The sequence below is a fragment of the Hemiscyllium ocellatum genome, chromosome 22 (genome assembly GCF_020745735.1).
Source record: "Hemiscyllium ocellatum isolate sHemOce1 chromosome 22, sHemOce1.pat.X.cur, whole genome shotgun sequence".
Taxonomy (NCBI): domain Eukaryota; kingdom Metazoa; phylum Chordata; class Chondrichthyes; order Orectolobiformes; family Hemiscylliidae; genus Hemiscyllium; species Hemiscyllium ocellatum.
In genome coordinates, this window is record NC_083422.1 from 57438010 (window position 1) to 57464857 (window position 26848).

The window sequence follows — 26848 nt, forward strand, 5'->3', positions numbered from 1 at the left end:
AATGTTCGGCCATTCCCCTTTTCACCTGATTCCGTGGGACTTGTCTGAGATGCCTCGGGAACTGAAGGCGCTGTATAAATGCAGGGAGACATTGTTGCTGTCCCTCTGCCCTGTGACATCACCTCCCAACCTTTTGCCCAGTGGGGATTTGAGAAGTGAAGACATTTTGGCTGCCATAAATAAATCCGATAATCTAATTCCCACCACCACCACCTCAGGGATAATTCCTGATCATTTCAGTTCAACATCTCGCCGCTGCGGGGAGAAGCAGACAGTTATGGGTCAGTCTGTTCGGGCCTTTTAGGGAAGAAGCTGAAATGAATTTGTTCACGAAAAGAGTTGTTGGAAAAGGTGAGCATCTGCTGTCAGACTTGCTGAACTTTTTCAGCAAATTCTGGACTTGTTTCTGACTTATAGCATCCGCATTCCTTTTGGGTTTTTTAAAAAAAAATGAAATGTATTTATTTATTGTTTGAAAAGAATTATGTAACTCCCACCTCCGTTTCACAACGCAGACAACAGTCTTTCTTTTTAAAATGTTTCCCAATGTGGGAATTCTTCAACGCTGAGGGGGCCCAGACTTAAAACTGAAACAGAGGATTCAACAACTGAGCCAAAGCAGAGCGGTTTTACCGATTTCAGGGCTCCAGCAGTTTTAAGGATACCCAGATTGCAGAGAAGTTTGAATTTCTCAAGGCAACAGCTGTTGGGTTTCTCCAAATATCCTTCCCCCTTCTAGAGAGGGTTGGACTTTGACAGAGAAATCCTGTTACTGACAGCTGCGAGAGGAACTTGTACGCGTTTATCCTCGGCCCCCCCCTTTTTTTCCCCGTCCCTCTGTGTGCAGAGATATATCTGTATCAAACAGGAATATACTGGGCTGGAGTTAAGTATACAGGGGTACAGAGAGGGGAACACGGCAGAGAGAGAGAGGAATTTCAGCTGATTCCCAGCTCCTCCTCGTATCGCAGCCCGAAGTGGGCGGGAGGGGGAGAGTGAGAACACAGACCGGTGAGTGTGGCTGAAGTCCGGGTCGATATTGCTTTTTGTTTTGTCTGTATTGTGAAACTGTGCAGCTCTCCCTCGAGGCCCTGAAATGTGTGTGTGAGAGACAGAGAGATTGACAATTATTCTGGACCTGGGAGGAACAGCTGTTTAACAAACCATGTGCATTAGTCAAACTTACTCATCTTGCTGGACAGACGTAGATTGCTCTCTCTCTGTGTGTGTGTAAAAGCTGAGTTTATTTCTGTCGGGATGGAGTCTGTAATTGCTGAGTGTGTAATCTGAGGGGCAGCTTTGCTTGTAGATCATACCTCAGGCCCCATGGTACATGGTGCTGCGTAGGTCCTTAACCTCAGAGAGAGAGGAATTTCCAGAGGTACGGAATAAACTCCTCGTTAGGTTGGTTTAAACAAAAAGGAAACATATTTTTCTCTCTGTCTGTCGGGAGTTTCTGCTGGGTTGGATTCAGCGGTTTTTATTCCAGCTACAAGTGTTTTGTTTTTGCTGGTCATCACTTAATATATAAAACACGAAGCCAGCGAGTAAATGGGATCTTCGTTATTAATGATGTTTGGCACGACCCAGGGGTAAAGGGAAAGGCCTTGCTTTACATTTCTGGGTGATGTTTCCTATAAAAGTGGACATGGACGGATCTGTTCTGATGTCAGTTTCGATAAAACGCCACCTTTTTATTGGCCTTTGGTCCGGGGGGTGGGAGAGCTGTATTTAAGGTGGTCTGACCCGCCCATTCTGACGGTTTGCAAACATTGTCAATTGCTGCATCCCTCCTTTAAGTCAGTGAGAGATTTGTTTATTGCTGAGATGTTTGCAGGTTGGGAGGTGCTGGTTAATATTCAACATATCCGCAGAGATCGGTTGGAGTTGACTGCCTCTCCTACACGTGTGTGCCTCAGCTGGGGCACAGTGGGTGACTCTCTCACTCCTGAGTCATGAAATTGTGGGTTCAAGTATCTCTGCAGGACGTCAACGTCGAAACCCAGGTGCCAAGGCACTGTCAGGGGGACCGACGTTTGCGTGAGACATATTGAACTGTATTACTGCCTGCCCTCCCAGACAGACTGGAGAAACTATGGCAGGTTTCAACAGGAACGAGGGAGTTTTCCCTAAAGTCCTGGTGATCAGATTATCTGGTCATTATCACATTGCCATTTGGGTGCAACGTTACCTCAATACAACAGTTAAAAATCACACAACACTGGGTCATAGTGGTTAAGGAGCAGCACTCTGAAAGCTAGTGCTTCCAAATAAACCTGTTGGACTATAACCTGGTGTTGTGATTTTTAACTTTGTCCATCTCAGTCCAACATCAGCTCCTCCACATCATCAATACAAGGGGAGTACTTAACTGCTCTCAGAATGCCCTTTGGTTATGAAAGGTGCTCTACAGGTGAAATATATATAAATAGCAGCCGACCACATGTGCCCGGAGTCTGTATGGCCAATAAGATACTTATAGAATGTCCACAACAACTCCACTTAGATATCTGTCCTGTGTCTGCCATGCCTCTTTACCCCTGAATGCACACATCCCAAAGTCTCTACCATTCAGCTGAGCATTCACAGCTTTTAGGTTCGAACCTGGGTGCCTGGTGTTATGATGCAGTAGTGCTAACCACTGAGCCATCGTCCCTCCCCTTTGGTGGGCCGAATGGCCTGCTTCCTTACTGTAGGGATTGTATGATTACATTCCAACCCCTATGCAGTGGAGGCACTTCTCTTAAAGCTTGTGATTTCAAATAAACCTGTTGTACTATGACCTGGTGTCATGTGACTTTGCCTTTAGTAATACATTCTAAAATTGTTCCTCCTCCTGATCTTGGGATGTCTGGACTGCAGTTCTCCATTTTCTGTCTTAATCCTTTCCTGTATTTTTGACATGCCCTAGTGTAATGGGGATGGGCTAATAGTTTAATTAGCAGTTAATCTAAACTGGGAATTTGGAAATAGTAATTCCTGAAAGCAAGCCTGCATGTTTCCGTGGTTCAGGCTGACATTAGTGATCCCAGAGCACCAATCAGAAAAGGAAAGTTTAATTCTTCCAACGTTCCTCATTAAAATATTGCTGCTGAAAGCGATTAACTGATCATTCAATGCATTGCTGCTTGTGGTTTCTTTGTGTAGAATAGCTACTATGCTTGTCTACATAATAATTGTTTTAAGATGTTTTGAGATGAGATCATGCATAATCAGTATAAGTACCTCCTCCTGGTGTTCAGTGTTATGTTGCTGTTAAAGTGTCCCTCTTTAAAGTGACAAAGTTTCCTTATCATTAAGTAATCACAGTCCTTACAGAAGGAAGTTTAACTGCACGTAGACACGTTGGCTCTGATTATGAGTTGGTTTATAAATACTTTTGAAGTTCAACACCAATTTTGAGTGTGACAGAACCGAAACAGGAGTAGACCTTTCAGTCCATTGTGCCAATTCTGTCAGTCAATTAGTTTATAGCTGAGCTGAATCATGTTGTCGAGAAAAGTTGATTTTATTTGTTCGTTAGAAATATACCAGTCTTGTCAGGTCTACACAGAGTTCGACTTTGTAGGAAGCGCCAGAAGCCTTTTCGGCTGAATGCTAAACACCGGCTGTATTTTCATATACTTGTCCACATTCCATGCCCAATTTTTTCATCAATTTGTTTCCTCTACTGAAGCCTGGGGAAAACAAAAGAACAAGACTTTTACCCATGGCTAACTCCATTTAGGATGTGGAGGTCCCGTGTTGGACTGGGGTGGACAAAGTTAAAAATCACACAGCACCAGGTTACAGTCCAAGTGCAAGCCTCCTGATGAAGGAGCAATACTCCAAAATCTTGGACTTCCACATAAACCTGTTGGATTGTAATCTGGTGTTGTATGATTTTTAATGTAACCCCATTTAGCCTGCAGACTACAGGACAATGTTTTCTAAGCTTGACTAATCCACCTAAACTCCACAACTCTGGATATTATGGGAAATTTAGCATGGCCAATCCACCTAACCTACATGTCTTTGGAATGTGGGAGGAAACCCACACAGACACAGGGAGAATGTACAAACCCCACACAGACAGTCACCCAAGGGTGGAATCAAACCCGGATCCCTGGCGTTATGAGACAGAAGTGCTAACCACTGTGCCACCCTGATGCCTATGCTTTGGAATATATGTCATCAGGCCTCATGGAGTTAATGGTAATTAAGAAGGAAATGATGGATGAAATGAACAAATATTTTGCTTCTGCCTTTCTGACAGAAGAAACCATTTTTAGTAATAGCTGTAAAACAGGAGCTGGGAGGGAGGGAAGAACTTGATGAAGTTACTGTCAATGAGGAAGTGGGGGCAATTTGGTGACAGAGACTTGATGGGCCAAAGAGTCTCTCCTGTCCAATATGTTCCTGTCTGAGTTATAAGGACAGGCTGGGACTATTTTTTTTCCCTGGAGTGTAGGAGGCTGAGAGGTGACCTTTTGTAGAGATTAATAAAATCATGAGGGACATGGATAGGGTAAATAGCCAAGGACTTTTCCCCTGGGTAGCGGAGTCCAAAACTAGAGGGCATAGGTTTAAGGTGAGAGGGGAAAGGCTGGTGCAATGACAACATTTAAAATATATTTGATAGTTACATGAATAATAAAGGTTTAGAAGGATATGGGTCAAATACAGGTAAATGGGACTAGTTCAGTTCAGGAAACTTGGTCAACTTGGAGGAGGTGGGCCAGTTTCCTGCTGTCTGACTCTATAAGCTCCACCAGCCCTGATTACTGATCGATTGGCGCAAGTCAGGAGTTTGATGGAATACTCCCCACTTGCCCGGATGGGTGCAGCTCCAACACTCAAAGTTTGACACCATCCCGGAGAAAGCAGCCCACTTGATTGGTGCCACATCCACTCCCTCCATCACCGATGCTCACCAGAATGGCAGGTCAGTCCATGCATGCACCACTCTCTGTGTAAAACAAAGTTGCCCCTAAGGTCCCTTTTAAAACTTTCCCCTCTCACCTTAAACCTATGCCTTCTAGTTTTGGACTCCTCTACCCTGGGGAAAAGCCCTTGTCTATTTACCCTATCCATGCCCCTCACGATTTTATAAACCTCTACAAAGGTGTGTACTATCTACAAGATGCACTGCAGAGATTCACCAAAGATCCTCAGACAGCACCTTCTAAACCCGTGGCTACTTCCACCTAGAAGGACAATGGCAGCAAATATAGAGGAAACCCACCCCCTGCAAGCTACTCACCATCCCAACTTGGAAATATATTGCCGTTCCTTCACTTGGGCCATCGCCCTGGAATTTCCTCCCTAAGGGCATTGTGGGTCAACGCACAGCACATGGACTGCAGCGGTTCAAGAAGGCAGCTCACCCCCCACCTTCCGAAGGGTTAACTAGGGTCCGCCAATAAATGCTGGGCCCAGCCAGAGACACCCATGTCCCATAAATGAATAAAAATTAAGAAACACGGTGCCATGTTATGGTGACGAGTGCTGCACATTGTCAATGGGGTTGCATTCATCACACACGTCTGGGATGGAGTGACGAGCGTTTCACACTCGAGCTGGGCATCACGTCTGGTAATGTCGGTAGGTACACGGGTTTTCTCTCTATTGAACAGGGCGTTTCATCCGATAATCTCTTGCAACCTCCTGCACAACCTGACCGATTCAGTGTGTTGGCAAGTAAACATTGAGGCGAATGAGCCTTTCAGACAATAAACTGCCCATGTTAAGAAAACAGCAGTGTTTTTATTGAATGTTTTGCCAAAGATTTGCAAGAGAATTTTATTTGACTTTCCCACACATTAAGAGATGATAAACCTGATACTTACAGATTAACATTGATCTGGCACTTGCTCAGTTGTTGCTCTCCCTTTTATAATCCCATCAACAGAAACACATGGCCAACATGTACAATTTTTTTTGCTGTTGCCAATTTTCTAGCCATGTACCATATTGCAGTGCCAGTAATTTGTGCTGTGGAGCTGGGTGGAACCACCTTGTTTGCCCACACATCAGGAACGCAAATGAGCCAGAGACCCTGCACGTGGAATCTTTGTTTGAAAGTGAATACAAGGATGGTGTTTGGTTTCCTCAATGCCCCGTGATTTACCAATGACGCTTCTACCCTGCAGTTCCCAGCTAGAGTTCAACCAATGGTTCACAAATTTAAATGAGGAAAGATGGGGGTGACATGGTGGCTCAGTGGTTAGCACTGCTGCCTCACAGTCCCAGGGACCCGGGTTCAATTCCCGCTTCGGGCAACTGACTGTGTGGAGTTTGCTTGTTCTCCCCGTGTCTGCGTGGGTTTCCTCTGGGTGCTCTGGTTTCCTCCCACAATCCAAAGATGTGCGGGTTAGGGTGGATTGGCCATGCTATGTCGCCCATAGTGTTCAGGGATATGTAGGTTAGGTGCATGACTCGGGGAATGGGTTTGGGTGAGATACTCTTTGGAGGGTTGGCATGGACTTGTTGGGCTGAAAGGCCTGTTTCCATACAGTAGGGATTCTAATTACTTGACTATATTGCTGGGAGACAGGAAGGACTGCAGATGCTGGAAGCCAAATTCAATAGACGTAGTTGCTCTTAACAATTAGCGATAGGCAGTAACCAGTGATACCCACATCCTGTGAATGAATTAATTAAAAAAAATTGGTCCCTGTACCTTCAGGTCTGAAACTCTGCAAGTCCCACCTGAAATCTCACTGCATCTCTTTTCTCTTCACTCTCTTTCTCCTCCTCCTTACGATCTATTGCTTTCACTGAGCAGTTGGTCACCTGTCCACATATCCCCTTGTGTGACCTGGTGTCAAAACTGTGAAACTCTCAGGGGACATTCTGTGATGTTAACAGTGCTGCATTTGGATATGTTGATTTGGATGTGTTTGCATGTGCGTTAACATGCAAATACAGAGATGGATACATAAAGAGGAGGCAAATCCTCCAGTTAGGGGATGGGGTTTGGTATTGAGATGGATTCAGACTTCGCAACACTCTGAGGTTGCTACCTTGCTGTCAAAACGTATAATTCACTTAGAGGAATCATAGAGTTATAGAGATGTACAGCATGGAAACAGACCCTTCAGTCCAACCTGTCCATGCCGATCAGATATCCCAACCCAATCTAGTCCCACCTGTCAGCACCTGGCCCATATCCCTCCAAATTCACTAGATTAGATTCCCTACAGTATGGAAACAGGCCCTTTGGCCCAACAAGTCCGCACTGACCCTCCAAAGAGTAACCCAGCCAGACTCATTCCCCTGCCCTGTATTTAACTCCAACTAATGCACCTAATACTATAGGCAATTTAGGATGGCTTATTCACCTGACCTGCACATCTTTGGATTGTGGGAGGAAACCAGAGCACCCGGAGGAAACCAACGCAGACACGGGGAGAATGTGCAAACTCCACACAGACAGTCACCCGAGTCTGGAATCGAACCTGGATCTCTGGCGCTGTGAGGCAGCAATGCTAACCACTGAGCCACCGTGCTGCCCACTTATACCCATCCCAATGCCTTTTGAATGTTGGAATTGTAGTAGCCTCCACCACTTCCTCTAGCAGCTCATCCCATCCTCTGCGTGAAAAAGCTGTCCATTAGGTCTCTTTTATATCTTTCCCCTCTCACCCTAAATCTATGCCCTCTAGTTCTGGACTCCCCGACCCCAGGGAAAATACTTTGTCTATTTACCCTATCCATGCCCCTCATGGTTTTATAAACCTCTATAAGGTCACCCCTCAGCCTCCGACGCTGCAGGGAACACAGCACTGGCCTGTTCAGCCTCTCCCTGTAGCTCAAATCCTCCAACCCTGGCAACATCCTTGTAAATCTTTTCTGAACCCTTTCAAGTTTCACAATATCTTTCCGATAGGAAGGAGACCAGAATTGCACGCAATATTCCAACAGTGGCCTAACCAATGTCCTGTACAGCCGCAACATGACCTCCCAACTCCTGTACTCAATACTCTGACCAATAAAGGAAAGCATACCAAACAACTTCTTAATACTTCTTTTCATAGAGTCATAGAGCACGGAAATAGACCCTTCGGCCCAACCAGTCCGTGCTGAACATAATCCCGAACTAAACTAGTCCCACCTGCCTGCACCTGGCCCATATTCCTCTAAATCTTTCCTATTGATGTATCAAGCCAATTGTATTTTAAACATTGTATTGTACCCACATCCACCAACTTCCTTGGGAAATTCATTCCTTCCGCGAACCACCCTCTGTGTAAAAACTTTGCCTCTTATGTGTGTTTTAAATCTCTCTCCTCCCACCTTTTAAAAATGTGCCCCCTACTCTCAAAATCCCCCTTCCTTGGGAAAAGACCACTACCATCAACGCTATCTACACCTCTCATTATTTTATAAACTTCTAACAAGTTGCCTCTCAGCCTCCTACACTCCAACGAAAACAGTCCCAACCTAACCAGCCTTTCTTTATAACTCAACCTTCCATACCCTGCAACATCCTGATAAGTCTCTTCTGAACCCTCTCCAGCATAATAATATCCTTCCTGTAACTGGGTGACCAGAACTGGACACAGTATTCCAGAAGAGGCCTCACCAATGTCCTGTACTACCTCAGTATGACGTCCCGACTCTTGTACTCAAAGGACTGAGCGTTTTATTTTATTTCACAAAAAGCAGAATGCTGCAAATGCCACTTTTAATGGATGATGGCAGAATGCCTGTTTGTTTTTGTTTTACAATTGAAATTATTGACTGGCAAAACTGCAGCAGTGAGTGGCTTTGGAATCCGCGATCGCAGACAATGTGATTTTGTTCTCCGGCTGTGAAAACAGACTTTCTACTCTTTTCCAAACGCAGGGGAAGTTGACCTTGCTGAATTATGATGAAGCATTACTTTATTTTCTGTAAGAACGGTGTGTGTTGACAATATGACAGATTCAGTAATAATATGTTTTTGAACAGGGACTGATGTATATTTGCAGGAAGAGTTTGCGGGATAGTGGAGGGAGGTGGTGAGGAAGGACGAGACTGTGGGAGAACTGTGTATTACTTTATCTGAGAGCTGGTACTGGTTTACTGAAGAAGTGATGAGGAGGGGTTTGTGAATTTGACTGTGGGGCAATGGGATCACAGTGACTATACCCAGGTTTGTGAACTGTCAAACTGTCTCCGCATTGAGTGGGCAAGAAGGAGGTATCACATCACAGGAAGTTAAATCCTAACATTTTATTTTAGCCAGCGTAGCAAGGTATTAATTTCTTCTGGTAAACATGGTTAACTTGACTAAGATAGTGCTGAAAATGTGTTGCTGGTCAAAGCACAGAAGGCCAGGCAGCATCTCAGGAATAGGGAATTCAACGGTTCGAGCATAAGCCCTTCATCAGGAAACGTCGAATTCCCTATTCCTGAGATGCTGCCTGGCCTGCTGTGCTTTGACCAGCAACACATTTTCAGCTGTGATCTCCAGCATCTGCAGACCTCATTTTTTACTTGACTAAGATAGTGCACAACAAAACCTGGTTCATGTTTTTGCATTTACATAGAACATAGAACATAGAAAAATACAGCGCAGTACAGGCCCTTCGGCCCTCGATGTTGCGCTGACCAAAGTCTACCTAATCTACACTAGCCCAATAACCTCCATATGCTTCTCCAATGCCCGCTTAAATGACCATAAAGAGGGAGAGTCCACCACTGCTACTGGCGGGGCATTCCATGAACTCACAACCCGCTGAGTAAAGAATCTACCCCTAACATCTGTCCTATACCTACCACCCCTTAATTTAAAACTGTGTCCCCTAGTAACAGCTGACTCCATTAACAGAAAATGGTTCTCAGTGTCTACCCTATCTAAACCCCTAATCATCTTGTACACCTCTATCAAATCTCCCCTAAACCTCCTTTTCTCCAATGAGAACAGCCCCAAGTGCCTCAGCCTTTCCTGTCATTTGTCAGGCAAAATGACAATCCCATTTTAAGAACATAGAAAATAGGAGGCCGTTCAGCCCTTTGAGCCTGTTCTCCCATTCAGTAGGATCATGGCTGATCTTCAAACTCAGTCTCCCGTTTCCTCCCAGGCCGTTTGATCTCTTTAGCGCTGAGAACTATATCTAACTCCTTCCGGAAAACATTCAATGTTTTGGTCTCAACCACTTTCTGTGACGGAGACTTCCACAGACTCCCTTCTCTCTGGGTGGAGACATTTCTTATCGTCCAGTCCTCAATGGCCTCTTCTGGCTCCTTAAACCAAACCCCTTGTTTCTGGACTCCCCAGTCAGTGGGAACATCTTTCTTGTGTTTATCTTGTCTGTTCTTGTTTCGTTACAATTGTTAACATTGAAAGACTTGGATAAATCACCTTTTATAGTTTTTATGGCAGCTGTTATCTTTGTTTGAAGTGTGTTACATTTGGTGACCTGATTCCACTCCAGGATAATTGTGAAGAGAGGGAAAGTAATTATCCAGATGATAACGGTGCTTCAATTCATTTGTGTCTCATTGTTAGTTCATGCAATCAGATCTGACACATCATTTGTAACGCTTCACTTTGAGACCAGCATGTTGGAGAGGTGTGACTGTGACCATTGGGCATTATCCCACCTCGTCCTTCTCTCGACACAATGATAGCCCTCTTCCCCATCCATTAGCCAAATACCTGGGCCTCTGTAAACTGGATTCACTCTTTGCTATCCAACTGTAGCAAGGGAATCTCCTGTAAGGCATTCTCTTTCCACTCCATACGCCATCTCCCCTCCCCCGGGACCCCCATGACTTTAACCCTTAACCCTCTTACTTCACAGGAGCTCCACTTTTTCGGCTGTGGAGAGAGAAAAACAGAACTCATGTTTTGAGTCCAGTGATTAGATTAGATTCCCTTCGGCCCAACAAGTCCACACTGACTCTCCGAAGAGTAACCCACCCAAACCCGTTTCTCTCTGACTAATGCACCGAACACTATGGGCAATTTAGCATGGCCAAATCACTTGACCTATGGACTGTGACAGGAAACCGGAGCACCGAGAGGAAACCCACGCAGACACAGGGAGAATGTGCAAACTCCACACGGATAGTCGTCTGAGGCTGGAGTCGAACCTGGGTCCCTGGTGCTGTGAGGCAGCAGTGCTAACCACTGAGCCACCGTGCAGCCATAATCTGCCATGATCCTTCCTTCAGAACTGCATTTGAATTTGAGAGTCCACCAATCACAAAAAGCTAGCATCCAAGTTAAGCAGCTAATAGAGAGAGCAAGTGGCCTTTATTTCAAAGGGACTGGTGTATTACAATAGAAAGGTTTCGCTGAAACTGTGCAAAGCTCTCATCAGAGCACAGCTGGAATACTGCGAACATCTTGGGTCCCATTATCTGAGGGAAGCTGTCCTGGTACGGGAAGCAATCCAGAGAAGGTTCACTCGGCAAATCCCTGGTATGGAGGGACCGTGTAAACGCTTATTGTGTTTAGCAGACTGGGTCCCACACTTGTTGGAGTACAGGAAAATAAGAAATGACCTTAAAACACACAAACTTCTTGGGGGTCAAAATCCTTGATGTGGTAAAGTTGGTTCCTGTTTAGGTCCAGAGTCTAGGACCAGAGGGTATCATCTCAGAATAAGAGTCACACATTGTAAGACAGGGGTGAGACATTTCTTCTCCACCCTCACAGCGCTAGGGACCCGGGTTCAATTCCAGCCTCGGGCCACTCCACTGTTTGTGTGGAGTTTGCACATTCTCCCCGTGTCTGCGTGGGTTTCCTCTCGGTGTTTCAGTTTTCTCCCAGAGTTGTGCAGATTAGGATGGATTGGTCATGGAAAATTTCCCCATTGTGTCTAAGGCTAGATGGATTAGCCATGGTAAATGCAGGATTATGGGGTGGGTCAGGGTGGGGTGCTTTTCAGAAGGTTGCTGTGGACGAAATGGGCCGAATGGCCTGCTTCCAATGGCAGGGATTCTGTGCTTCTATTTAGCAATGCTTGAAATTTGAACCCAATCAGCAATTTTCTTTAAAGCCGATAGTTGGCACTGGATTCATCTCAGGGATAAGGGGTACAAAAGAGAAACAAAACGAGATAAAAGGTTTGGAATTAGGAAAGGATATTCCAGGTAGTGGATGAAGGTACAGATCAGATATAACAGAACAGGTCTAAGGGGCAGAATGGCCTAGTCCCATTCCTTGAATAAATGGAAAACAGATCAGAGAGAAAGTAGCCTGGAAAATCTGAAACTGAGAAATTAAAGCCATAGTATTTAAAGTCACCATATTCCTTTCAGACCATAGTCCTCTTCCCTCATTACTGAGAGATGACCGGTGGTGGTTTAACCTGAGGGTCACCGTGCCTCAGGTGAGGGGAGATGTTGAAAAAGAGAGTCTTTCATGGTAACCTCAGCCGATGTGGGAATTGAACCCACGCTGTTGGCATCAGTCTGCACCACAAACCAGCCATCCAGCCAACTGATCTCTCTCCTCTCCACCTTAAAAATGTGCCCCCTAGTCTTGAAATCTCCCATCCTATGGAAAAAAACGACTCCTATTCACTCTATCTATCCCTCTCATTATTTTATAAACCTCAATCAAGTCACCTCTCCACCTCCTACGCACCAGAAATCCTCAACTGCACTCTCCTCCCTTTTCCCCTTAACCCTTGTTTCCCTAAAATGAAACAGAGAGCTGCAGACATTGGAAATCTGAAATAAATTGCTGGGGAAACTTAGCAGGTCCGGCGGTATCTGTGGAGAAAACAGAGCTAACGTTTCAAGTCCACAACTCTTCATCAGAACTGATAGCAGCAAGGAGGAAATGTGATCGCTTCCTTTACTGTATAAACATGTGCCTACCTCAACCTTCAATAACTTTAATGACCCAGCCCCAACAGCCCCCTGGTTTGCCCCTCCCCTCTGAGCCACCCTCAAACAAGAAGTTGAAGTTACTTGTCGCTGTATTCACCAGAACTTGTGCTAACTTAGAGGTTCCCTCTGTGCATCTTGTGCGATGACAGATAGAGGAAATCAGGATGGAGAGAATGGATTAATTTCCACAGCGTAATCCTCGTGGTTAGGTGCTGGACTCTTGGGGCTGCTGTGTAAAGACATCCCCTCCAACACTGTAGCACCGGCTTGGATTACGACATCTCTGTGGAGGGAGCTGAACTCCCAAACAGGAGTCTGAGCTACTCAGTTGGTGACAATTGCACTCAAACCCATGAGCTTGAGAAAGCTGGCACAGCTGTGAAGGGTTGAATGGCCTGCCGTGCCATATTGATTCTGTGGATTACTGGCAGAGTTCCACATGGCGTACATTGGCAGCCAATGCTCTTAATGCTGATTGAAACCACCAGTTATTAGACTCCAGAGGCCACTGTTTGGTTTAGACGATGGATTATTCAACTGCCAACTTTCCTTCGTTGATGTTGATTTTGTTTTTAAACAAAATACCCAGCTCCCCGAACCTGTTTGGCAGGGGCTGGGATATGATAAGCTGGCCCTCCCAGAGCTCTGTTGCCATGGTAACGATCAGTTTGTAGGAGGTGGCGAAAGCTGGTGTTTTGGGGCCACACTCTGACATTGTAAAGTGAGGCCGGGACAGGCTGCATTCAGGTGGCGCCCTCCTCCATAGCTCTGGAAACTTCCAGATATTTTCTAATCCATCCATTCAGAGAAATCATTGAATGCATTTATGGCAGCATGGGTGGCACAGTGGTTAGCACTGTTGCCTCACAGTGCTAGGGACCCAGGTTCGATTCCAGCCTCGGGTGACTGTCTGTGTGGAGTTTGCACGTTCTCCCAGTGTCTGCGTGGGTTACCTCTGGGTGCTCCCACAGTCTAAAGATGTGTAGTTCAGGTGAATTACCCATAGCGTTAGGTGCATCATTCGGGGGGGAAATGGGTCTGGGTGGGTTCTCTTCAGAGGGTTGGTGTGGACTTGTTGGGCCGAAGGGCCTGTTTCCATAATCTATATTTAAAAAAACTTCTGGAGCGGGTAGGTCTTGACCTCAGGCCTCCTGATTTCGAGGTAGGGACATTACTGCAGCACTACAAGATTCATTTTGCACTTTTTTTCGTTTGTTCTTTCCACTTACAAATTTTAAAATGTTCAAAACAAATGTCCTGATAAGGTCCTGCTGGAAATCTGAAGTGAGATTGAAAATGGTGGACCCATCATCGTCACCATCAGCGGTCCCTCATAGATGAGGATGACTCTCTTCCCCCTCGCAGGGTCAGTCTGTAGGATGCCAGACAGACCAATCGGGTTACCACAGGCTCTGTTACACTGGGGGCAGGGGGTGGTCACGGGAAGGGGGTGGGTGGTACATGCTGGACATATGAGGTCAATCAGCTTCTGGAAGGGGCTCACTCAATGAGAGAGGATAGGCTAGTCAGGCCACTGAGCTTTTATCCATCGGAGTGTAGAAAACTCCGAGGTGATTTTATTGAAACATACAAGATTCTGAGGGGAATACTAAATAAAAACTGAAAGAACTGTGGATACTGTAAATCAGAGACAAGAAGGTGCTGGATAAGCTCAGCAGGTCCGGCAGCACCTGTGGAGAGAAATCAGAGTTAACATTCTGGTGACCCTTCCTGAGGGGCCTTGAAGGGTTAGATGTTTATGGCATGTCACCCTTTTGTGAGAGGCATTAGAATTAGGTGACGAAGTCTCTATTGAATTGTATAACTGACCACATTCTGTCTGTTCTCCATTTTCCTTAGATTCTCTGACCCTCACAGCCTTGTCTTGTTTACTTTGCTCTGAGTAGAGAGTTCCCATTCTCACTATTTCACTCCTTAATTTACACCTATTTTATATTTCTTTATCTCTTTCACTATCATTAACAACTCGTTTATGTTTTACACTGGGCCTGTCCATGTGGACATCACTGAGGAGACCAACATTGCTTCCTAACTGCCGTATGTACAATCAATGCTGTGGGTCTGGAGTCACTCTCTACCATATACTGCCTTGCTCCTCCTTCACTGTTTCTGTCAAAAGTATATTTTAAAAAAATGATTTTTCAAACACCTTTCAGTTCTGTAGAGTTCTACTGCACTTGAAACGTTAACTCTGTTTCTTTCTGCACCGATGCCTTTGGACCTACTGAGTTTCTCCAGCACTTTGTGCGTTTGTTTTAGAATCCTTACAGTGTGGAAACAGGCCCTTCGGCCCAACAAGTCCACACCAACCCTCCGAAGCGTGACCCTCCCCTCCCCTATTACTCTACATTTACCCCTGACTAATGCACATAGCCTACACATCCCTGAACACGATGGACAATTTAGCATGGCCAATCCACCTAACCTGCACATCTTTTGATATTTGTTTTGGAATTAGGGGACGCAGTTTAAAAATAAGGGAGTCTTCCATTTCAGACAGCGATGGGGAGAAGTGTTCTCTGTCTCTCAAGGTTGAGAGTCTGTAGAACACGGGAGACAAGATCATTGGATCTAGTTAAGACTGAGGCAGGTAGATTCTTGACCAAGAAAGGAGGTGGAGGACATCAGCATGAGTGAAATAGATTTGAAGCCAGAATCGAACCGGCCATATCAAATGGTGAAACAGGATTGAGAAAGCAAATGGTCTATTTCTGCTCCTAGTATGCAGACTGGTAGCAGAAAAGACGAGTTAATGTCTTAAATTTAACCTGTCATCTAGCATTGCCTGTTAGGTTTAGAGCAAAAAATCAACTCATCTTTCAGTCAGGTGATACTTTTTACCAAAACCCTGCCTGCCCCGTCAGGTGTGTGGGAGAGGTTCCAGAGCACTGTTTGGGAAAGGGGTGGGGAGTGACCCGCCTCACTCAGTTTCAAAGAAATTCGTGATCTGATCAATGTCACATTGCTATCTGTGGGATTTAACTGGTCATAAACTGCAGCCACACTTCCTACACCACAACAACAAGTATGCAACTTATTTTTTACACATATGAGGGTGCTTTCAGAAGAACCAGGAGGTCTGAAAGGTGGACACGAAGAGCAATCGTTTGTTGTTCTTTAGCTGATATTTTTCCAACACTACTTCTATTTATAGCCATGATGTGGAGGAGCCGGTGTTGGACTGGGGTGAACAAAGTTACAAATCACACAACAGTAGGTTATAGTCCAACCGGTTTATTTGGAAGCACTAGCTTTTTGGAGCGCTACTCCTTTGTCAGGTAGTTACTGTTGGACGACGATAAACCTGTTGAACTATAACCTGGTGTTGTGTGATTTTTAACTTTGTACACTTCAAATTTCAAATCTCTTATACAGTCATAGAGTCATCCAGCACAGAAACAGACCCTTCGGTCCAACCAGTCCATGCCGAACATAATCCCAAGCTAAATCAGTCTCACCTGCCTGCTCCTGGCCCATATCCCACCAAACCTTTCCTATCCATGGATTTATCCAAATGTCTTTTAAATGATGTAATTGTACCTTCACCCCCCACTTTCTCTGGCAGTTCATTCCATACGAAAACCATTCTCTGTGTAAGAAATGAAGTTGCCCCTCATGGTCTTTTTAAATCTTTCTCCTGCTTAGTTGCTGCTTGGTGTTTTCCCCAGGGTAGGGGAGTTCAAAACTATGTCTATTTACCCCATCCATGCACCTCATGATTTTATGAACTTCCATAAGGTCACCCCTCGGCCTCCTATGCTCCAGTGACAAAGTCCCAACCTTTCCAGCCTATTTGTTTTGCTTCTATAACCAATAAGGTAGTATAACAGGAATGGACAATAGACAATAGGTACAGGAGTAGGCCATTTGGCCCTTCGAGCCAGCACAGCCGTTCATTGTGATCATGGCTGATCATCCTCAATCAGTATCCTGTTCCTACCTTATCCCCATAACCCTCGATTCCACTATCCTTAAGAGCTCTATCCATCTCTTTCTTGAAAGTATCCAGAGACTGGGCCTCCACTGCCCTCTGGGGCAGAGCATTCCATATATCCACCACTCTCTGGGTGAAGAAGGTTCTCCTCAACTCTGTTCTAAGTGGCCTTCCCCTTATTTTTAAACTGTGTCCTCTGGTTCTGGACTCACCTATCAGTGGAACCATGCTTCCTGCCTCCAGATTGTCCAATCCTTTCATAATCTTATATGTCTCAATCATATTCCCTCTCATTCTTCTAAACTCAAGGGTATACAAGCCCAGTCGCTCCAATCTTTCAACATATGGTAGTCCCGCCATTCCGGGAATTGACCTCGCGAACCTACGCTGCACTCCCTCAATAGCCAGAATATCCTTCTAATTGAGAAGCAGCAAGAGAAAGTTGATATTTATTATCATTTTATGACAAAGTTTGATGTTCTTAAACTGGTGTTAAGTTGCCCGGGTTCCAGCATACACTCCCTTCGTTGCCATCTCTGTCTTCAGCGGGCACAAGGCCTCATGAGTTTAGATAAAACATAATGCTGGAAATCTGAAATGTTCCAGAAAACTGTTCCGGAAAAACGCAGCAGGGTCTGGCACCATCTCTCGTGAGAGAAACAGAGGTAACATTTTGAATCTGGTATGACTCTTCTTCAGAATTGAGTTGAGACTCTGTCCTGGTCTTTCAGAGTCTTCGAGATGTTCAGCAGGGAATCAGACTCTTCGGTCCAATTCAACAGCTAACCAGATCTGCAAAATTAATCTAGCCCCATTTGCCAGCGTTCGGTCGCTATCTCTCTAAGCCCTTCATATTCATATACCCATCCAGATGCCTGATGCTGTAATTGTAACAACCTCCACCATTTCCTCTGGCAGCTCATTCCATACACGTACCACCCTCTGTGTGAAGAAGTTGCTCCTTAGGTCCCTTTTATATCTTTCCCCTCTCACCCTAAACCTATGCCCTCTAGTTCTGCACTCCCCCACTCTGGTGAAAAGACATTGTCTATCTATCCTATCCATGCCCCTCATGATTTTATGAACCTCTATAAAGTCACCCCTCAGCCTCCAATGCTTCAGAGAAAACAGCCCCAGCTTGTTCAGCCTCTCCCTGTAGCTCAAATCCTGGCAACATCCTTGTAACTCTTTTCTGAGCCCTTTCAAGGCTAGCAACATCCTTCCTGTAGCAGGGAGACCAGAAATGCACTCAATATTCCAACTGTGGCCTAACCAATGTCCTGTACAGCTGCAACATGACCTCCCAACTCCTGGACTCAACACTCTGACCAATAAAGGAAAGTGTTCCAAACATCTGCAGAAACAGTCTGTACTTCCAAAACAAAAACTGCAGATGCTGGAAATCAAACAAAATCAGACATTTCTGGGAAATCTCAGCAGCATCTGTGGAGAGAAAGCAGAGCTAACATTTCGGGTCCAGTGACTCTTGTTCAGAACAGTGCAACTGCTTTCTACTGAGACCCTATTAGTCTTAGAGTTGACTATTCTGATGGTCTGCTAACTGGTTGTGACCCTCCCCCCACTGTAACCTGGAGAATATTAAATACTGTAAGGTAGACCGAATTCTGTTTGCCATCATTTTGTATTCACTGACCTGCAGTGACTCAGGGTTCAAGTGTACCTCCACATGATCAACGCTGACTGTGTGACCCAGACCCACACGTTAAACACCAGAGGGTGTCTTACAAACGTGCACCTAGCAACAATGTGTCATGTATTCGAAATAAATCTCAACAAGGTCAGCAGGGCCAAGAGAAATATAATTTCTCTTGGCCCTGCTGGATGAACTGCGGATCATTCGGGAGGCAGAGGAGGTCATAGATCGGAGCTTTAGGCAAGTAGTTACTCCGAAAGTTCAAGATAGATGGGTGACAGTGAGGGGGAGTGGGAGGAGGAAGCCAGTGCAGGGACCCCCTGCGGTCATTCCCCTCAAGAACAAGTATACCGTTTTGGATACTTGTGGGGGGGATGACTTACCAGGGGCAAGCAACGAGGTTCAGGCCTCTGGCACGGAGCCTGGCCCCGTTGCTCAGAAGGGTAGGGTGGAGAAAGGTAGAGCAATTGTTCTTGGGGACTCAATAGTGAGGGGTACAGACAGACGGTTTTGTGGGGGCGACAGGGACTCACGTTTGGTATGTTGCCTCCCAGGTGCAAGGGTACGTGATGTCGCTGATCGTGTTTTCCGGGTCCTTAAGGGGGAGGGGGAGCAGCCCCAGATCGTGGTCCACGTTGGCACCAACGATATAGGTAGGAAGAAGGGTGAGGATGTCAGACAGGCTTTCAGGGAGCTAGGTTGGAAGCTCCGAGTTAGAACAAACAGAGTTGTAGTCTCTGGTTTGTTACCCGTGCCACGTGATAGAGAGTCGAGGAATAGGGAGAGAGAGCAGTTAAATGCGTGGCTACAGGGATGGTGCAGGAGGGAGGGATTCCGGTTTCTGGACAACTGGGGTCCTTTCTGGGGAAGGTGGGACCTCTATAAAAAGGATGGGCTACACCTGAACCTGAGGGGCACCAGTATCCTTGGGGGGAGGTTTGCTAGTGCTCTTTGGGAGGGTTTAAACTAACTCCGCGGGGGCATGGGAACCAGGACTGTAGCTTTAGGGTACAGGACCTTGAGTGTAGGGAGGTTAGGAATAATGCAGCGATCTCTAAGGAGGGTGCCTGTAACCAGAAAGGTGGATTGAAGTGTGTATACTTCAATGCCAGAAGTATAAGGAATAAGGTAGGTGAACTTGCAGCGTGGGTTGGTACCTGGGACTTCGATGTTGTGGCCATTACAGAGACGTGGGTAGAACAGGGACAAGAATGGCTGTTGCACGTTCCAGGGTTCAAATGTTTTAGTAGGATCAGACATGGGGGTAAAAAAGGGGGAGGCGTGGCATTACTTGTCAAAGACAGTATCACAGCAGTGGAATGGACGATGGAAGAGGACTTGCCATCTGAGGTAGTTTGGGCTGAGGTTAGAAATAGGAAAGGTGAGGTCACCCTGTTAGGTGTTTTCTACAGGCCTCCTAATAGTCCTAGAGAAGTAGAGGATAATATTGCGTGGATGATTCAGGAAAAGAGTGAAGGTAGCAGGGTGGTTGTTATGGGGGACTTTAACTTCCCAGATATTGACTGGGAGAGCTATAGCTCGAGTTCATTAGATGGGTCGGTGTTTGTACAATGTGTGCAGGAGGGTTTCCTGACACAATATGTCGACAGGCCAACAAGAGGGGAGGCTATATTGGATTTGGTTCTAGGTAATGAACCAGGCCAGGTGTTAGACTTGGAGGTAGGTGAGCACTTCGGGGACAGTGACCACAACTCGGTGACTTTTACTTTAGTGATGGAGAGGGATAATCGTGCGCCGCAGGGCAAGAGCTATAGCTGGGGGCAGGGAAATTATGATGCAGTGAGGCATGACTTAGGATGTGTGGATTGGAAAAACAGGCTTCAAGAGAAGAACACTAATGAGATGTGGGGATTGTTCAAGGAGCAGCTACTGCGTGTCCTCGATAGGTATGTACCAGTCAGGCATGGTGTAAAGGGCCTTGTGAGGCAGCCGTGGTTTAGTAAGGAATTGGAGTCCCTTGTGAAAGGGAAGAAGGCGGCATATGTAAAGATGAGGCGTGAAGGTTCAGTTGGGGCGATTGAGAGTTATAAGGTAGCCAGGAAGGAGCTAAAGAGGGAGCTAAGAGAAGCGAGAAGGGGACATGAAAAGTCTTTAGCTGGTAGGATTAGGGAAAACCCAAAGGCTTTCTATAGGTATGTCAAGAATAAAAGGATGACTAGGGTAGGTATCGGTCCAGTCAAGGATAGTAGTGGGAAGTTGTGTGTGGAGGCGGAGGAGATTGGAGAGACATTAAATCAGTACTTTTCATCAGTATTCACTCAGGAACAGGACACTGTTGCTGATGTGAATATGGAATCACAAATAATTAGAATGGATGCCCTGGAAATATGCAGGGAGGAGGTTTTGGGAATATTGGAAAGGATGAATATAGATAAGTCTCCTGGGCCTGATGGCATTTACCCCAGGATCCTATGGGAAGCTAGGGAGGAGATAGCAGAGCCATTGGCCTGGATTTTTATGTCGTCATTGTCTACGGGAATAGTACCAGAGGACTGGAGGATAGCGAATGTGGTCCCATTGTTCAAGAAAGGGAGTAGGGATAGCCCTAGTAACTATAGGCCAGTGAGTCTGACTTCAGTGGTGGGCAAAGTCTTAGAGAGAATGGTAAGGGATAAGATTTATGAACATCTGTGTAGGAACAACGTGATCAGGGATAGCCAGCATGGTTTTGTGAAGGGCAGGTCGTGCCTCACAAACCTTATTGAGTTCTTTGAGAAGGTGACTAAGGAAGTGGATGAGGGTAAAGCAGTAGATGTTGTGTATATGGATTTTAGTAAGGCGTTCGATAAGGTTCCCCATGGTAGGCTAATGCTAAAACTTCGGAGGTATGGCATTGAGGATACATTAGAGGTTTGGATTAGGAATTGGCTGGCTGGAAGGAGACAGAGGGTAGTAGTTGATGGATTATGTTCATCTTGGAGCGCAGTTACTAGCGGTGTACCACAAGGATCTGTTTTGGGACCATTGCTTTTTGTTATCTTTATAAATGATCTAGAGGAAGGACTTGAAAGCTGGGTGAGCAAGTTTGCGGATGACACAAAAGTCGGTGGAGTTGTGGATAGTGAGGAAGGAAGTGGTAGGTTACAGCGGGATATAGATAAGTTGCAGAGCTGGGCGGAAATGTGGCAAATGGAATTCAATGTAGCTAAGTGCGAAGTCGTTCACTTTGGTAGGAATAACAAGATGATGGATTACTGGGCTAATGGTAGGCTACTTGGTAGTGTGGATGAGCAGAGGGATCTTGGTGTCTATGTACACAGATCTCTGAAAGTTGCCACCCAGGTAAATAGTGCTGTGAGGAAGGCATATGGTGTACTGGGCTTTATTGGCAGAGGAATTGAGTTCCGGAGTCCTGAGGTCATGTTGCAGTTGTATAGGACTCTGGTGAGGCCTCATCTGGAGTATTGTGTGCAGTTTTGGTCGCCATACTATAGGAAGGATGTGGAAGCTTTAGAACGAGTGCAGAGGAGGTTTACCAGGATGTTGCCTGGAATGGTAGGAAAATCTTATGAGGAAAGGCTGAGGCACTTGGGGCTGTTCTCATTGGAGAAGAGAAGGTTTAGGGGAGATCTGATAGAAGTGTATAAGATGATTAGGGGTTTAGATAGGGTAGATACTAAGAACCTTTTACCGCTAATGGAGTCAGGTGTTACTAGGGGACATAGCTTTAAATTAAGGGGTGGTAGGTATAGGACAGATGTTAGGGGTAGATTCTTCACACAGCGGGTTGTGAGTTCATGGAATGCCCTGCCTGTATCAGTGGTGAACTCTCCTTCTTTATGGTCATTTAAGCGGGCATTGGATAGGCATTTGGAAGTTATTGGGCTAGTATAGGTTAGGTAGGATTCGGTCGGCGCAACATCGAGGGCCGAAGGGCCTGTACTGCGCTGTATCCTTCTATGTTCTATGTAATTGTATTTGAGAGGAGCCCCTTGACAGTTGCCTTCAAAGTGCTGACAGTGTTTGGAGTTTTGTACAAATCTCTGTCTCTCATGTTTTAATAAACTCTTTGTACTTTACTGTCCCTTGGCTGATTCTGATCTTTTCAGGATTGTCATAGAGATGTGTAGCACGGAAACAGACCCTTCGGTCCAACTCATCCATGCTGGCCAGATATCCCCAACCCAATCTAGTCCCATTTGCCAGCACCCCTCAAAACCCTTCCTGTCCATATACCCATCCACATGCCTTTTAAATGTAATTGTACCAGCCTCCACCATTTCCTCTGGCAACTCATTCCCTAACTTTCTGTCCCTCGTGTGTACACCCAATCTCAGCGCTGTCTTTTACAACTTTCTGGCAGAAGGCTATTTTTAGTCAAAATCTGCCTGACTACTCTAATTAGATTAGATTAGATTACTTACAGTATGGAAACAGGCCCTTCGGCCCAACAAGTCCACACCGACCCGCCGAAGCGCAACCCACCCATACCCCTACACTTACCCCTTACCTAACACTACGGGCAATTTAGCATGGCCAATTCACCTGACCCGCACATCTTTGGACTGTGGTAGGAGACCGGAGCACCCGGAGGAAACCCACGCAGACACGGGGAGAATGTGCAAACTCCACACAGACAGTCGCCTGAGTCGGGAATTGAACCCCGGTCTCTGGCGCTGTGAGGCAGCAGTGCTAACCACCGTGCCACCCACTAATAATGAACTGAGTCACCAGCTTTTCAGAAATGACAGCCTTTCTTTTCCTTTACTCATTCATGGGATGTGGGCATCACTGGCTGGGTCAGCATTTATTGTCCATCCCTAATTACCCAGAGGGCAGTTGAGAGTCAATCACATTGATGTGGGTCTGGAGTCACATGTAGCCAGACCAGGTGAGGATGACAGTTTCCTTCCCTGAAGGACATTAATGACCCAGATGGGATTTCCCCAACAATCAGCAATGGATTCATGGTCATCATTAGATTCTTAATTCTGGATTTTTATCGAATTCAAATTCCACCATCTGCCGTGGTGGGAATTGAACCCTGGTTCTCAGAATATTACTTGGGTCTCTGGATTAACACTCCCATGACAATACCACTAGGCTATTGCCTCCCCATAACTAAACATGTTAAGCAGCAAAGGCAGGGGTTTGTGGTTTGTAACTGTTTCAAGGTCCATCAAGAAGGGGTATAGGCTGTTGTTCACTAATTGCATTGCCCTGGGTAGGACTGCACGTGTTCAGATAAATCACGACATTGCCCTATGTCCTGCTGTGGGAGCACACTCTCTCCATTTTATTAATTCATTATCCGGTTTCCCAATCCTTCTCGAGTAGTTGAGTGGTTAGCATTGTTGCCTTAACAGTGCTAGGGAGCCAGGTTTGATTCCACCCTCGGGTGACTGGGCAAACACCACACAGACATTCTCTCCACCCCCCCACCCCCCCGCCACCGTCATGTCTACATGAGTGCTATAGTCCTCCCACAGTCCAAAGATGTGCAGGTTAAGGTGGATTGGCCAAGGGAAATTGCCCCATAGTATCCAGGGAGGTGCAGGGTGGATGGGTTAGCCATGGGAAATGCAGGGTCACAAGTGTAGGGCAGTGGGCTGGGTCTGAGTGGGGTGTTCTTTGGAGGGCTGGTGTGAACTCGATGGGCCCAATGGGCTGCTCCCACGCGGTCAGGATTTTCCAATCTCCTGCGACTCTGCACCTCTCCTCACCTGTCCATGGTGGCCAGCTGCTAGGTCCCTGAACTCTGACATCCCCTCCTTTTTTAAAAACCTCTCCATCTTTTTAAGACTTTTTTTAAAATCAGTAAACTCTTTTGACAAAACGTTTTATAAACTATCCACAAGTGGGCTGCTGTCAATTGTTGCCTCAGGAGGTTGTGTCAATCCGAGTGCACGCGATATTAATGTTGATTCAGCTCCATTGGCTCAATGATCAGGAGGGAGAGTAAAGCCATCTGTGTGGTCAAATCCCGTGCTGGCTGTGGGGGCTTCTGCAGGTAATGTCAATATTGTCTCATACAAGTAAGTGATGTCTTTGTTCTGTTTGTTGGATAGAGTCAGGTTCCGGTGCTTGCTTGCTTCACATGGAACTGTAATACAGAATGGAACTGTGTTAGTGACTCTGTATGTGTAGAAAGATATTTTTATCAATAAAGTATATGTTTGAAATGATGAAGTAGTTGCTGCCCCCCCACCTGAGCCCATGTTTGTGAAACAGTCTCTCTCAAACCACACAACCATTTCTGTCTGTCTGTCTCTCTCTCTCTCTCAATGGTCCTTTATGGACTCTGGTTCCTCATTACTATTCTGTAAATGCACTATGTAAATGTCAGGGGTCTACACTTACCATTTCATCCACTTTATGGGGTTAATAATTCTGGAAACGTGCAACATCCCACTTGCTGCTTTTAGCTGTGTTGGCTTTTGCTTCGACCAGAAGGTTGAGTCTTTTTTTCTGCAGCTCCCCCCGCCCCCCACCAGGTCCATGAGCTACGATAAAAGGGACTACATCTACAGTCTCTGCTGGTGATTTTTATTACTCCATTGACCTGGGGGCTATGTTAGTGTTTATCACCATTTGTTCGTTCAAACCACAGCACGTTCTGAGACTAGCCTCTGGGAACTCGAAGCTAAATATATTGGTTCACAGCTGCTGCTAATAATCCCACTTGGCCCAGACCCATTTGCTGGAGACCTTGTGGCACAGTGGTAGTGTCCCTACCTCAGAGTCTGGAGGCCTATCTGTTCCAGAGGCGTGTAGTAACATCTCTGAACAAGTTGATTAGAAACCATATAAGCACCTGCAATGAGGAGCTCTGGATAGTGTTACCATCCCTGAAGAGAACAGTAACCTTTAAAAATAAATTGTGCTGCAGTTAATAGTTGAAAGGATGGCAAGATTTGTGATTTGGGAACTTCTAATGATGCAGTCATAATGTCCCACATGCCTTTAAAATGTATAATTACATCTCTGAACAGGTTGATTAGAAAAATAGGTTAAATTTAAAAAGCACTAACCCATTTGCTGTTCGTCCTGACAATACAGGTTGGATTAAACACCGAGGGACCCAAGTTTAGGTTTGTTTTTATTGCTTCTTTAAGCACAAAGTCAGGATGATACTGGAAAATTGTTGTAGAAAAGGATAAGCAGCATCGTGCAGTGAGGATAATTTTTTTGGGGACAGCCAACTTCAGTGGGATAAGACTGGGACTGACGCTGGTAAATTAGAATCAAAGATTAGTGAAACTGTAACAGTTTTTAAGGAACAGAGAGTTCAAATACCAAGAACCAAGATATGTTCCCTCAAAAGGGAAAGAGGACAAACCGAGAGAGAGAGGGAAGCAAGCCTTGGATGAATTGGACCAAAGGGTTCCGCGCTGTGTCACTCTATGACCTGTTTGCGATGGATGGAATGATGGATAATCCAAATGAGAAGCAAGCTGAATAAAGATCGAGTTCAGAGGGAATTTGAGAAAAAGCAAATGATACAAGCAAAGGGAGTATGAAAGAGACTAGCAGCTAACATCAAAGAGAATCCAAAATCTGGGTGATAAGAGGAAGAAGCAGCTGATAAGCAGCCACAGAGTGAATTTGTACCTGAGTTTTAAGGACATGCCTTTGTAAACCTTTGTTTCTGCAGTTGTGGATTTTACTCTCAGGAATATATGTCCACATCTGCCCTCTCCCAAAACCGTCTGCCCTTCCTTTCATTCCTTGCTGTGTGCAATGCCACTGATTTGTTCCGGGATTTTTCAGTCAGCCCTCAGTGCCGAGACTTTGTTTCCTACCTGGGTGGACTGAATCAGATATGTCAGTCATCTGTGTTGTGCAGCCAAATTTGGAAAAAATAGTAAGGAGGCTTTGTTAAAACTCCACAAAGCACTGGCCACAGCACAGCCGGAATGCAACAAGGAGCAGGACAGCACAGGAACAGGCCATTCGGCCCTCTGTGCCCACACATGATTCCTTTCCAAACTAAAAACCTCTTCCCTCTATGCAGTCCGTATCGCTCTGTTTCCGGCCTATTCATATACATGTCACAATGCCTGTCAAATGTATGTCACTTACCACCCTCTCTGTCTTTCACGCCTCCTTTTAACTTATCCCCTTTTACCTTAAACCCATGTCCCCTGGTAACTAACATTTCTACCCTGGGTAAAAAGACTCTGACTATCCACTCTATCCATGCCTCTCAGCATTTTACAAACTTCTATCAGGTCGCTCCCCCTCATCCTTTGATGTTCAAGTGAAAACAAGCCAAGTTTGTCCAAACTCCCCTTGTAGCTAATACTTTCCAAACCAGGCAACATCTCGGTGAACTGTTTCTGTACCCTCTCCAAAGCCCCTACATCCTTCTGATAGTGTGGGGACCAGAACTGCGCACACTATTCCAAATGTGGCCTGACTAAAGTTCTATACAGCTGCAAAATGCCTTGCCAATTTTTATACTC

At 45.7% G+C, this 26848-nt stretch overlaps 1 protein-coding gene across 4 annotated transcripts in view; it reads left to right on the forward strand.

The window, feature by feature from the left end:
* Positions 1 to 202: 202 nt before the first annotated feature.
* The window catches only part of lzts2a (leucine zipper, putative tumor suppressor 2a), a 213285-nt gene continuing 186639 nt past the window's right edge, over positions 203 to 26848 (forward strand). For 3 of the 4 annotated variants that reach the window (XM_060842261.1, XM_060842259.1, XM_060842264.1), the window contains exon 1: positions 806 to 1011. The gene's annotated coding sequence lies outside the window, so the exon portion shown is untranslated. Of the gene's footprint in view, positions 352 to 805; positions 1012 to 26848 lie in introns of those variants that run through there. The other variant, XM_060842263.1, reaches the window with a different exon arrangement.